General features: G+C 40.5%; 1 non-coding gene across 1 annotated transcript; it reads right to left on the reverse strand.

The window, feature by feature from the left end:
- Positions 1-3,951: 3,951 nt before the first annotated feature.
- On the reverse strand, positions 3,952-4,059 carry LOC130953968 (small nucleolar RNA R71). The gene has a single exon (XR_009076127.1). It is a non-coding gene; the product is annotated as a small nucleolar RNA R71 (small nucleolar RNA).
- Between the last annotated feature and the right edge of the window lie 7,706 nt (positions 4,060-11,765).

The following is an 11,765-nucleotide window of genomic DNA, read 5'->3' on the forward strand; positions in this document are numbered from 1 at the left end:
ACTAGCCGAGGTTCCTTGGCAGGACGATGATGTGACACCACAACCCCCAGATGACGATGACAAGGAGGTTACTATTCCTTGGGGTGGCTGATGAGCGGATAATTTATACACTTTTTGGCATTGTTTTTAGTATGTTTTTAGTAGTTTTAGTTGAGTTCTTAGTATATTTTTATTAGTTTTTAGTTAAAATTCACTTTTCTGGACTTTACTATGAGTTTGTGTGTTTTTCTGTGATTTCAGGTATTTTCTGGCTGAAATTGAGGGACCTGAGCAAAAATCTGATCCAGAGACTTAAAAGGACTGCAGATGCTGTTGGATTCTGACCTCCCTGCACTCGAAGTGGATTTTCTGGAGCTACAGGAGCCCAATTGGCGCGCTCTCAACGGCGTTGGAAAGTAGACATCCTGGGCTTTCTAGCAATATATGATAGTCCATACTTTGCCCAAGATTTGATGGCCCAAACCGGCGTTCAAAGTCACCTCAAGAAATTCCAGCGTTAAACGCCGGAACTGGCACCCAAATGGGAGTTAAACGCCCAAACTGGCATAAAAGCTGGCGTTTAACTCCAAGGAGAGTCTCTACACGAAAATGCTTCATTGCTCAGCCCAAGCACACACCAAGTGGGCCCGGAAGTGGATTTTTATGTCATTTACTCATTTCTGTACACCTTAGGCTACTAGTTTTCTATAAGTAGGACCTTTTACTATTGTATTAGCATCTTCTGGTCTTTGGAACCTTTTTCTTTAGATCTTTTGATCACTTTGGGAGGCTGGCCATTCGGCCATGCCTAGACCTTGTTCTTATGTATTTTCAACGGTGGAGTTTCTACACACCATAGATTAAGATGTGGAGTTCTGCTGTACCTCGAGTATTAATGCAATTACTATTGTTCTTCTATTCAATTCCGCTTGTTCTTTGTCCAAGATATCACTTGTTCTTCAATCTGATGAAGGTGATGATTGACACTCATCATCATTCTCACCTATGAATAAGGTGACTGACAACCATTCTTATTCTACAAGCATCTGAGGCTTAGTGAATATCTCTTGGATTTCTGATTGCATGATGCATGGTTGATCGCCGCTCGCCTGACAAACAAGCCAGCCATTCCGTGAGATCAGAGTCTTGTGGTATGGAACTGATGGCGGCATTCAAGAGAATCCGGAAGGTCTAACCTTGTCTGTGGTATTCTGAGTAGGATTCAATGATTGAATGACTGTGACGTGCTTCAAACTTTAACCTGCTGGGCGTTAGTGACAGACGCAAAAGAGGGATTCTATTCCAGTAGGAGCGGGAACCAAACCGGTGATTGGCCGCACTGTGACAGAGTGTATGAGCATTAGCTTTCACTGCGAGGATGGGAGGTAGCCACTGACAACGGTGAAACCCTACACGAGCTTGCCATGGAAAGGAGTAAGAAGGATTGGATGAAGACAGTAGGAAAGCAGAGAGACGGAAGGGAAGGCATCTTCATACGCTTGTCTGAAGCTCTTACACCAATGATATATATAAGTATCTCTATCTTTATTTTTTATATTATTTTCGTTCATCACCATATCCATTTGAGTCTGCCTGACTGAGATTTGCAAGATGACCATAGCTTGCTTCATACCACCAATCTCCGTGGGATCGACCCTTACTCGCGTAAGGTTTATTACTTGGACGACCCAGTGCACTTGCTGGTTAGTTGTGCGAAGTTGTGTTTATGCCATGGTATTGAGCACCATGTTTTTGGGATTCATTACCGGGGATTGTTTGTGTTTTGAAAAGTATTGATCACAATTTCGTGCACCAAGTTTTTGGCGCCGTTGCCGGGGATTGTGTTTGTGTATGGACAACTGACGGTTCATCTTGTTGCTTAGATTAGGCATTTATTTTTTTCGAAATTCTTGAAGATGAATTCTAGAGTTTCATGATGATTTGCTGAAATCTGGCTGGCTGTAAAGCCATGTCTAATTTCATTGGACCGAGGTTTCAACTTATCATCACAAGAGCTTGTTGATCTTGCTTTTGGAGCAGTGATCTGCTAAGGCTTGGCTGGCCTTTGGCCATGTCTAGTGTTTTGGACCGAAGCTTTCTTTGAAAGCTTGGCTGGCTATGAAGCCATGTCTAATTCCTGGACCGGAGTCTTAGACTAGCATTGCACTGATTCCTGGAATTCTCATTAAGAATTTTGATGTTTTCAATTAATTTTCAAAAAAAAAAAAAATTCACAAAAACCATAAAAAACCAAAAATATTTTATGTTTCTTGCTTGAGTCTAGTGTCTCATCTTAAGTTTGGTGTCAATTGCATGCATTCATTCATGTGTCTTAAGGATCTTCAAGTAATTCTTGATGATTTCTTACTCTGATCTTTGAATTCTTTTGACTTGAGTGTTTATGTGTCTCATGTAGTGTCAGTAGTATACAAACTGCTAAGTTTGGTGTCTTGCATGCATTGTTATTTGATTCTTGTTGCATTTTAATTATTAAAAAATCCAAAAATATTTTTATTTGTGTCTTTTCAAGTCAATAACACAAAGAATTAAAGATTCAGAACATACTGTAGAGGAATTACACAGAAAAAGCTGAGCATTCAAAAATGCCCAGTGAAGAAGGCAGACTGGCGTTTAAACGCCAGCCAGGGTACCTGGTTGGGCGTTTAACGCCCAAAAAGGGTGCATTTTGGGCGTTAAACGCCAGAATGGATACCATTCTGGGCGTTTAACGCCAGGATGGCAAAGGGGGAAGATTTTGTTTTCAAATCAAATTTTTTTTCAAGTTTTCAAAGTTTTTCAAAATCAAATCTTTTTCAAATCATATCTTTTCAATCAAATGTTTTCAAAATTAATTTCTTTCCTTTTTCAAAGATACTTACTAACAATTAATGATTTGATTGAACATCACAAGATTGTTGCCTTTTCTGTTGAGAAAGGTTTAATGTTTGAATCATATCTTTTCTTGTTAGGCAAGTCATTTATTTTTAAAATCAAATCTTTTCTAAAATTGTTTTCAAATCATATCTTTTAAAATTATTTTCAAATCAAATCTTTTCAATCATACCTTCTTAACCACATCCTTTTCAAAATAGTTTTCAATCAAATCTTTTTAATTTCTAATTTCAAAATCTTTTTCAAAAATCACTTGATTTCTTTCTCACTTTTATTTTCGAAAATCAATTAAGTGTTTTTCAAAATGTTTTCAAAATCTTTTTAATTAATTTTCGAAAAAAATTACTTCCCTCCTTCTCACATCCTTCTATTTATGGAGTACTACTCCTTCTCAATGCACAATTCGAACCTTATCTAAGTAAAGTTCGAATTCTTCTTCTCCTTCTTCTTTCTATTTCTCTTTTCCTCTGACACCTCAAGGAATCTCTATACTGTGACATAGAGGATTCCATATCTTCTTGTTCTCTTCTCTTTCATATGAGCAGGAGCAGAGACAAAGGCATTCTTGTTGAAGCTGACCCTGAACCTGAAAGGACCTTGAAGAGAAAGCTAAGAGAAGCCAAAGCACAACTCTCTTTAGAGGACCTGACCGAATTCTTCAAAGAAGAAGAACTCATGGCAGCCGAAAATAACAACAATACTAACAATGCAAGGAAGGTGCTGGGTGACTTTACTGCACCTACTCCTGATTTTTATGGGAGAAGCATCTCTATCCCTGCCATTGGAGCAAACAACTTTGAGCTTAAACCTCAATTAGTTTCTCTAATGCAACAGAATTGCAAGTTCCATGGACTTCCAATGGAAGATCCTCATCAGTTCTTAGCTGAATTCTTGCAAATCTGTGACACAGTCAAGACTAATGGGGTAGACCCTGAGGTCTATAGACTGATGCTATTCCCTTTTGCTGTAAGAGACAGAGCTAGGATATGGTTGGACTCTCAACCTAAAGAAAGCCTGGACTCTTGGGAAAAGCTAGTCAATGCCTTCTTGGCAAAGTTCTTTCCACCACAAAGATGGAGTAAGCTTAGAGTGGAAGTCCAAACCTTCAGACAGAAGGATGGCGAATCCCTCTATGAAGCTTGGGAAAGATACAAACAATTAATCAGAAAATGTCCTTCTGACATGCTTTCTGAATGGAGCATCATAGGTATCTTCTATGATGGTCTCTCTGAACTGTCCAAGATGTCTTTGGATAGCTCTGCTGGAGGATCTCTTCATCTGAAGAAGACGCCTACAGAGGCTCAAGAGCTAATTGAAATGGTTGCAAATAACCAATTCATGTACACTTCTGAAAGGAATCCTGTGAACAATGGGACTAGTCAGAAGAAAGGAGTTCTTGAGATAGACACTCTGAACGCCATTTTGGCTCAGAATAAAATATTGACTCAACAAGTCAATTTGATTTCTCAAAGTCTGTCTGGAATGCAAAGTGCACCAAGCAGTACTAAGGAGGCTTCATCTGAGGAAGAAGCCTATGATCATGAGAACCCTTCAATGGAAGAGGTGAATTACCTAGGAGAACCCTATGGTAACACCTATAATTCTTCATGGAAAAATCACCCAAATCTCTCATGGAAGAATCAAGAGAGACCTCAACAAGGTTTCAATAATAATGGTGGAAGAAACATGTTTAACAATGGCAAGCCTTTTCCATCATCTTCTCAGCAACAGACAGAGAATCCTAAGCAGAACCCCTCTGACTTAGCAACCATGGTCTCTGATCTAATCAAAACCACTCAAAGTTTCATGACTGAAACAAGGTCTTCCATTAGGAATTTGGAAGGACAAGTGGGACAGCTGAGCAAGAAAGTTACTGAACTCCCTCCTAGTACTCTCCCAAGCAACACAGAAGAAAATCCAAAAGGAGAATGCAAAGCCATCAATGTGGCCGAATTTGGAGAGGAAGGGGAGGAAGTGAACGCCACTGAGGAAGACCTCAATGGGCGTGCACTAGCCTCCCATGAGTTCCCCAATGAGGAACCATGGGAATCTGAGGCTCAAAATGAGACCATAGAGATTCCATTGGAATCACTTCTGCCATTCATGAGCTCTGATGAGTATTCTTCCTCTGAAGAGGATGAGTATGTCACTGAAGAGCAAGTTGCTAAATACCTTGGAGCAATCATGAAGCTAAATGACAAGTTATTTGGAAATGAGACTTGGGAGGATGAACCTCCTTTGCTCACCAAAGAACTGGATGATTTGTCTAGGCAGAAATTACCTCAAAAAAGACAAGATCCTGGGAAGTTTTCAATACCTTGTACCATAGGCACCATGACCTTCAAGAAGGCTCTGTGTGACTTAGGGTCAAGTGTAAACTTCATGCCTCTCTCAGTAATGGAGAAGCTAAGGATCTTTGAGGTACAAGCTGCAAAAATCTCACTAGAGATGGCAGACAACTCAAGGAAACAAGCTCATGGACTTGTAGAGAATGTTCTGGTAAAGGTTGAAGACCATTACATCCCTACTGATTTCATAGTCCTAGAGACTGGGAAGTGCATGGATGAAACCATCATCCTTGGCAGACCCTTCCTAGCCACAGCAAAGGCTGTGATTGATGTTGATAGAGGTGAACTGATCATTCAAGTGAATGGAGAATCCTTTGTGTTTAAGGCTCAAGGATATCCCTCTGTCACCATAGAGATGAAGCATGAAGAGCTTCTCTCAAATCAGAGTCAAGAAGAGCCCCCACATTCAAACTCTAAGTTTGGTGTTGGGAGGCCACAACCAAACTCTAAGTTTGGTGTTGAACCCCCACATTCAAACTCTAAGTTTGGTGTTGGGAGGTTCCAACATTGCTCTGAGTATCTGTGAGGCTCCATGAGAGCCTTCTGTCAAGCTACTGACATTAAAGAAGCGCTTGTTGGGAGGCAACCCAATGATTATATTTTATATAGTTTCTTTTGTTATTTTATGTTTTTTGTAGGTTGATGATCATAAGAAGTCACAAAATCCATTGAAAAAGCAAAAACAGAATGAAAAATAGGAAGAAAAATAGCACACCCTGGAGGAAGATGCTGCTGGCGTTCAAACGCCAGTAAGCCTAGCAGTTGGGCGTTTAACGCCCAGTCTGGCACCATTCTGGGCGTTTAACGCCAGAAAGGGGCACCAGACTGGCGTTAAACGCCAGAAAAGGGCTAAAACCTGGCGTTAAACGCCAGGAATGGGCATCAGCCCGGCGTTTAACGCCAGAAATGGGTCAAAACGTGATTTTTGATGCCATTTGGTGCAGGGATGACTTTTCCTTGACATCACAGGATCTGTGGACCCCACAGGATCCCCACCAACCCCACCACCACTCTCTCTCTTCTTCCCCCATTCACCAATCACCTCAATACCTCTTCCCCAAAAACCCTTCACCTATCAAATCCCATCTTTCTCTTCACCACTCACATCCATCCTTCATAAAACCCCACCAACCTCACCCTTCAAATTCAAACCACTTTCCCTCCCAAACCCACCCATAATGGCCGAACCTCATCTCCCCTCCCTCCTATAAATACCCTTCTTCATTCCTTCATTTTCACACAACCTAAACACCACTTCTCCCCCTCTTTGGCCGAATACACCACCATCTCCCTCTTCCTAATTTCTTCTTCTTCTACTCTCTTCTTTCTTCTTTTGCTCGAGGACGAGCAAACATTTTAAGTTTGGTGTGGTAAAAGCGTCGCTTTTTCGTTTTTCCATAACCATTTATGGCATCCAAGGCCGGAGAAACCTCTAGAAAGAGGAAAGGGAAGACAAAAGCTTCCACCTCCGAGTCATGGGAGATGGATAGATTCATCTCAAGGGTGCATCAAGACCACTTCTATGAAGTTGTGGCCTTGAAGAAGGTGATCCCCGAGGTCCCCTTTTCACTCAAAAAGGGTGAATATCCGGAGATCCGACATGAGATCCGAAGAAGAGGTTGGGAAGTGCTCACCAACCCCATTCAACAAGTCGGAATCTTGATGGTTCAAGAGTTCTATGCCAATGCATGGATCACCAAGAACCATGATCAAAGTGTGAACCCGGATCCAAAGAATTATCTCACAATGATTTGGGGAAAATACTTGGATTTTAGTCCGGAAAGTGTGAGGGTGGCGTTCAACTTGCCTATGATGCAAGGAGATGAACATCCTTACACTAGAAGGGTCAACTTTGATCAAAGGTTAGCCTTTCCTCACCTCATTTGTCACCTCTGTTATTCAGTTGGAGTTTACATAGAGGGAGACATCACCATTGATGAGGATAAGCCCATTACCAAGAAAAGGATGGAGCACACAAGAGACCCCTCTCATCATGAGATCCCTGAGATGCCTCAAGGGATGCACTTTCCTCCACAAAACTATTGGGAGCAACTAAACACCTCCCTAGGAGAATTAAGTTCCAACATGGGACAACTAAGGGTGGAGCACCAAGAACACTCCATTCTCCTCCATGAAATAAGAGAAGATCAAAGAATCATGAGAGAGGAGCAACAAAGACAAGGGAGAGACATTGAGGAGCTCAAGCACTCCATATGACCTTCAAGAGGAAGGAAGAGCCGCCATCACTAAGGTGGACCCATTCCTTGATTTCCTTGTTCTTTATTCTTCTGTTTTTCGAATTTTAGTGCTTATGTTTATCTATGTTTGTGTCTTGTGATCATTAGTGTCTATGCCTTAAAGTTATGAATGTCCTGTGAATCCATCACCTCTCTTGAATAAAAACGTGCTTAAATTGAAAAGAAAAGAATTGCATGAATTTTGAATTTTATAACAGTTTAATTATTTTGATGTGGTGGCAACACTTTTGTTCTCTGAATGTATGCTTGAACAGTGCATATGTCTTTTGAATTTGTGGTTCATGAATATTGGCTCTTGAAAGAATGATGAAAAAGGAGACATGTTACTGAGGATCTGAAAAATCATAAAAAAATGATTCTTGAAGCAAGAAAAAGCAGTGAATACAAAAAAAAAAAAGAGAAGCAAGCGAAAAAAAAATCCGAAAAAAAAAATTGATGAAAAGAAAGAAACAAAGTTGTGATCCAAGGCAAAAAGAGTGTGCTTAAGAACCCTGGACACCTCTAGTTGGGGACTTTAGCAAAGCTGAGTCACAATCTGAAAAGGTTCACCCAATTATGTGTCTGTGGCATGTATGTATCCGGTGGTAATACTGGAAGACAGAGTACTTTGGGCCACAGCCAAGACTCAATAAAAGTAGCTGTGTTCAAGAATCATCATACTTAACTAGGAGAATCAATAACACTATCTGGATTCTGAGTTCCTAAAGAAGCCAATCATTCTGAGTTCCAATGGATAAAGTGAGATGCCAAAACTATTCAGAGGCAAAAAGCTAAAAGCCCCGCTCATCTAATTAATACTGATCTTCATAGATTTTTTGGAGTTCATTGCATATTCTCCTCTTTTTATCTTATTTGATCTTCAGTTGCTTGAGGACAAGCAACAATTTAAGTTTGGTGTTGTGATGAGCGGATAATTTATACACTTTTTGGCATTGTTTTTAGTATGTTTTTAGTAGTTTTAGTTGAGTTCTTAGTATATTTTTATTAGTTTTTAGTTAAAATTCACTTTTCTGGACTTTACTATGAGTTTGTGTGTTTTTCTGTGATTTCAGGTATTTTCTGGCTGAAATTGAGGGACCTGAGCAAAAATCTGATCCAGAGACTTAAAAGGACTGCAGATGCTGTTGGATTCTGACCTCCCTGCACTCGAAGTGGATTTTCTGGAGCTACAGGAGCCCAATTGGCGCGCTCTCAACGGCGTTGGAAAGTAGACATCCTGGGCTTTCCAGCAATATATGATAGTCCATACTTTGCCCAAGATTTGATGGCCCAAACCGGCGTTCAAAGTCACCTCAAGAAATTCCAGCATTAAACGCCGGAACTGGCACCCAAATGGGAGTTAAACGCCCAAACTGGCATAAAAGCTGGCATTTAACTCCAAGGAGAGTCTCTACACGAAAATGCTTCATTGCTCAGCCCAAGCACACACCATGTGGGTCCGGAAGTGGATTTTTATGTCATTTACTCATTTCTGTACACCTTAGGCTACTAGTTTTCTATAAGTAGGACCTTTTACTATTGTATTAGCATCTTCTGGTCTTTGGAACCTTTTTCTTTAGATCTTTTGATCACTTTGGGAGGCTGGCCATTCGGCCATGCCTAGACCTTGTTCTTATGTATTTTCAACGGTGGAGTTTCTACACACCATAGATTAAGGTGTGGAGCTCTGCTGTACCTCGAGTATTAATGCAATTACTATTGTTCTTCTATTCAATTCCGCTTGTTCTTTGTCCAAGATATCACTTGTTCTTCAATCTGATGAAGGTGATGATTGACACTCATCATCATTCTCACCTATGAATAAGGTGACAGACAACCATTCTTATTCTACAAGCATCTGAGGCTTAGTGAATATCTCTTTGATTTCTGATTGCATGATGCATGGTTGATCGCCTGACAACCGAGTGCTCGCCTGACAAACGAGCCAGCCATTCCGTGAGATCAGAGTCTTCGTGGTATAGGCAAGAACTGATGGCGGCATTCAAGAGAATCCGGAAGGTCTAACCTTGTCTGTGGTATTCTGAGTAGGATTCAATGATTGAATGACTATGACGTGCTTCAAACTTTAACCTGCTGGGCGTTAGTGACAGACGCAAAAGAGGGATTCTATTCCAGTAGGAGCGGGAACCAAACCGGTGATTGGCCGCACTGTGACAGAGTGTATGAGCATTAGCTTTCACTGCGAGGATGGGAGGTAGCCACTGACAACGGTGAAACCCTACACGAGCTTGCCATGGAAAGGAGTAAGAAGGATTGGATGAAGACAGTAGGAAAGCAGAGAGACGGAAGGGAAGGCATCTTCATACGCTTGTCTGAAGCTCTTACACCAATGATATATATAAGTATCTCTATCTTTATCTTTTATATTATTTTCGTTCATCACCATATCCATTTGAGTCTGCCTGACTGAGATTTGCAAGATGACCATAGCTTGCTTCATACCACCAATCTCCGTGGGATCGACCCTTACTCGCGTAAGGTTTATTACTTGGACGACCCAGTGCACTTGCTGGTTAGTTGTGCGAAGTTGTGTTTATGCCATGGTATTGAGCACCAAGTTTTTGGGATTCATTACCGGGGATTGTTTGTGTTTTGAAAAGTATTGATCACAATTTCGTGCACCAAGTTTTCTGGGTGCACGAGAAGCCCCCGGCTAAACGCCGCTCTCGGGCTAGAGTAGTTGTGGAGGCAGCTAGACCTTCACCTTCCACAGTAGCAGCTCCATCATCTTCTACAGCCCCTTCTTCAGCCGCAGCCCATGTGCCACCACCACCAGCACCTGAGCCAACATACCTTCTGGTTCAGCATCTTTTCCAATTCATGGAGCGTAGCAAGTACCAGCTCATGCGCCGCCTGGATCGGATTGACCAGGTATTTATCTCACAGGGTATTGAGCTACCTTCGCTTCCAAATTCTCTAGCCTCCGATGAGCAGGATCAGGAGGAGGAGGATGTTGAGGAGCCGGCTCAGCAGGATGCACCACCAGAGACAAATGTCACCACAGAGCCTCAGCCAGTACCACAGACTCAGCCAGAGCCAGAGCCGACCGGTGTACCTCTCCCTGATCCTCAGGACTAGCATCGAGGACGATGCTTGATCTTAAGTGTGGGGAGGTTTTCGGTGGCACCATTAAAGGACCGGTGAATATTTTGGCTATTTCCTAGTTATATTTCCTAGTTATCTTATTTGTATTTTGTGCACTTTTGTATATATGTGTCATTTTGGATATTTTGGATACTTTTCCCTTGGTTGTTGCATATTTTGGATTATTAGATGTTTTGGATGCTAGATTTCATACTTTTAGTTGGATTTTTCTTTATATAGTTAATTTTTTAGCTTGTGGTTGTGATTAGAAATTGTTTTAGAATTGTCAAAGACCTAGTTAACCCTCTTTTCATATGCACTTGTTTTGATTGAAAAAGAAAAGGGTAAACTAAGGAATTTTTAGAATTTCTCAATCACAACAATGCTTAGTCAAATATTGAGATTTTCCAAGGAATTTGACTATAGGGCACCACCTCAATTGATTGGAAAAAAATTTTGTGGAACTTGCTTGAATTCTATATTTTGTGAAGCATGTATTGAGCTAAGAACACAAGCAAGTGAGTTTTGAGCCTATTGATGTGGTTACATTTTATAACCACCTATTCTTCCTTCTTGTGTGAAATTACTCTCTTTCTATGATTGTGATCCTTGGTTTGCTTGATTCTATATGTCCATTTATTCCTTATATTCATGCATTTATATGATTGAGGCCATTATTTCATTAGCTCACTTAACCAAATAGCCTACCTTTTACCATCCATTGCAACCTAGTTTCAACCTATGCTTAACCCAATTATTCTTCATTTTAGCACATTACAAGTCCTAAAGCAGAAAATAATAAAAGTCCCTTGTTTGGATCTTTGATTGGCTTAGGCTAGTGAGAGTGTCTATTATTCAAGTTTAGAGAGATTTGGGAACATTGGTTGGGATAAAAGGGGATGTTTTGTATTTTTGTATTTGGGAATTGGGTGTATGCTCATGTATTGATTAAGTGTAAGACCCTATGCATGGATATTCTTGAAAAAAAATGATGAAAAAAAAATGAAAGAAAAAGAAAAAGAAAAAAAATTATTATATGAAAAAGAAAAGAAACAAAAAAATAAAAGAAAGAAACAAGGAAAAAAGGAGGAAAATAATAAAAAGGGGACAAAATGCCCCCAAACCAAAGCTCAATAAAAGATCAATGCAGAAGTGTTGTGAAATGAAAAGAAAATACATGAGTATATGGAAAAGTGAAAGATGG

The sequence above is a fragment of the Arachis stenosperma genome, chromosome 9, assembly GCF_014773155.1.
Source record: "Arachis stenosperma cultivar V10309 chromosome 9, arast.V10309.gnm1.PFL2, whole genome shotgun sequence".
Taxonomy (NCBI): domain Eukaryota; kingdom Viridiplantae; phylum Streptophyta; class Magnoliopsida; order Fabales; family Fabaceae; genus Arachis; species Arachis stenosperma.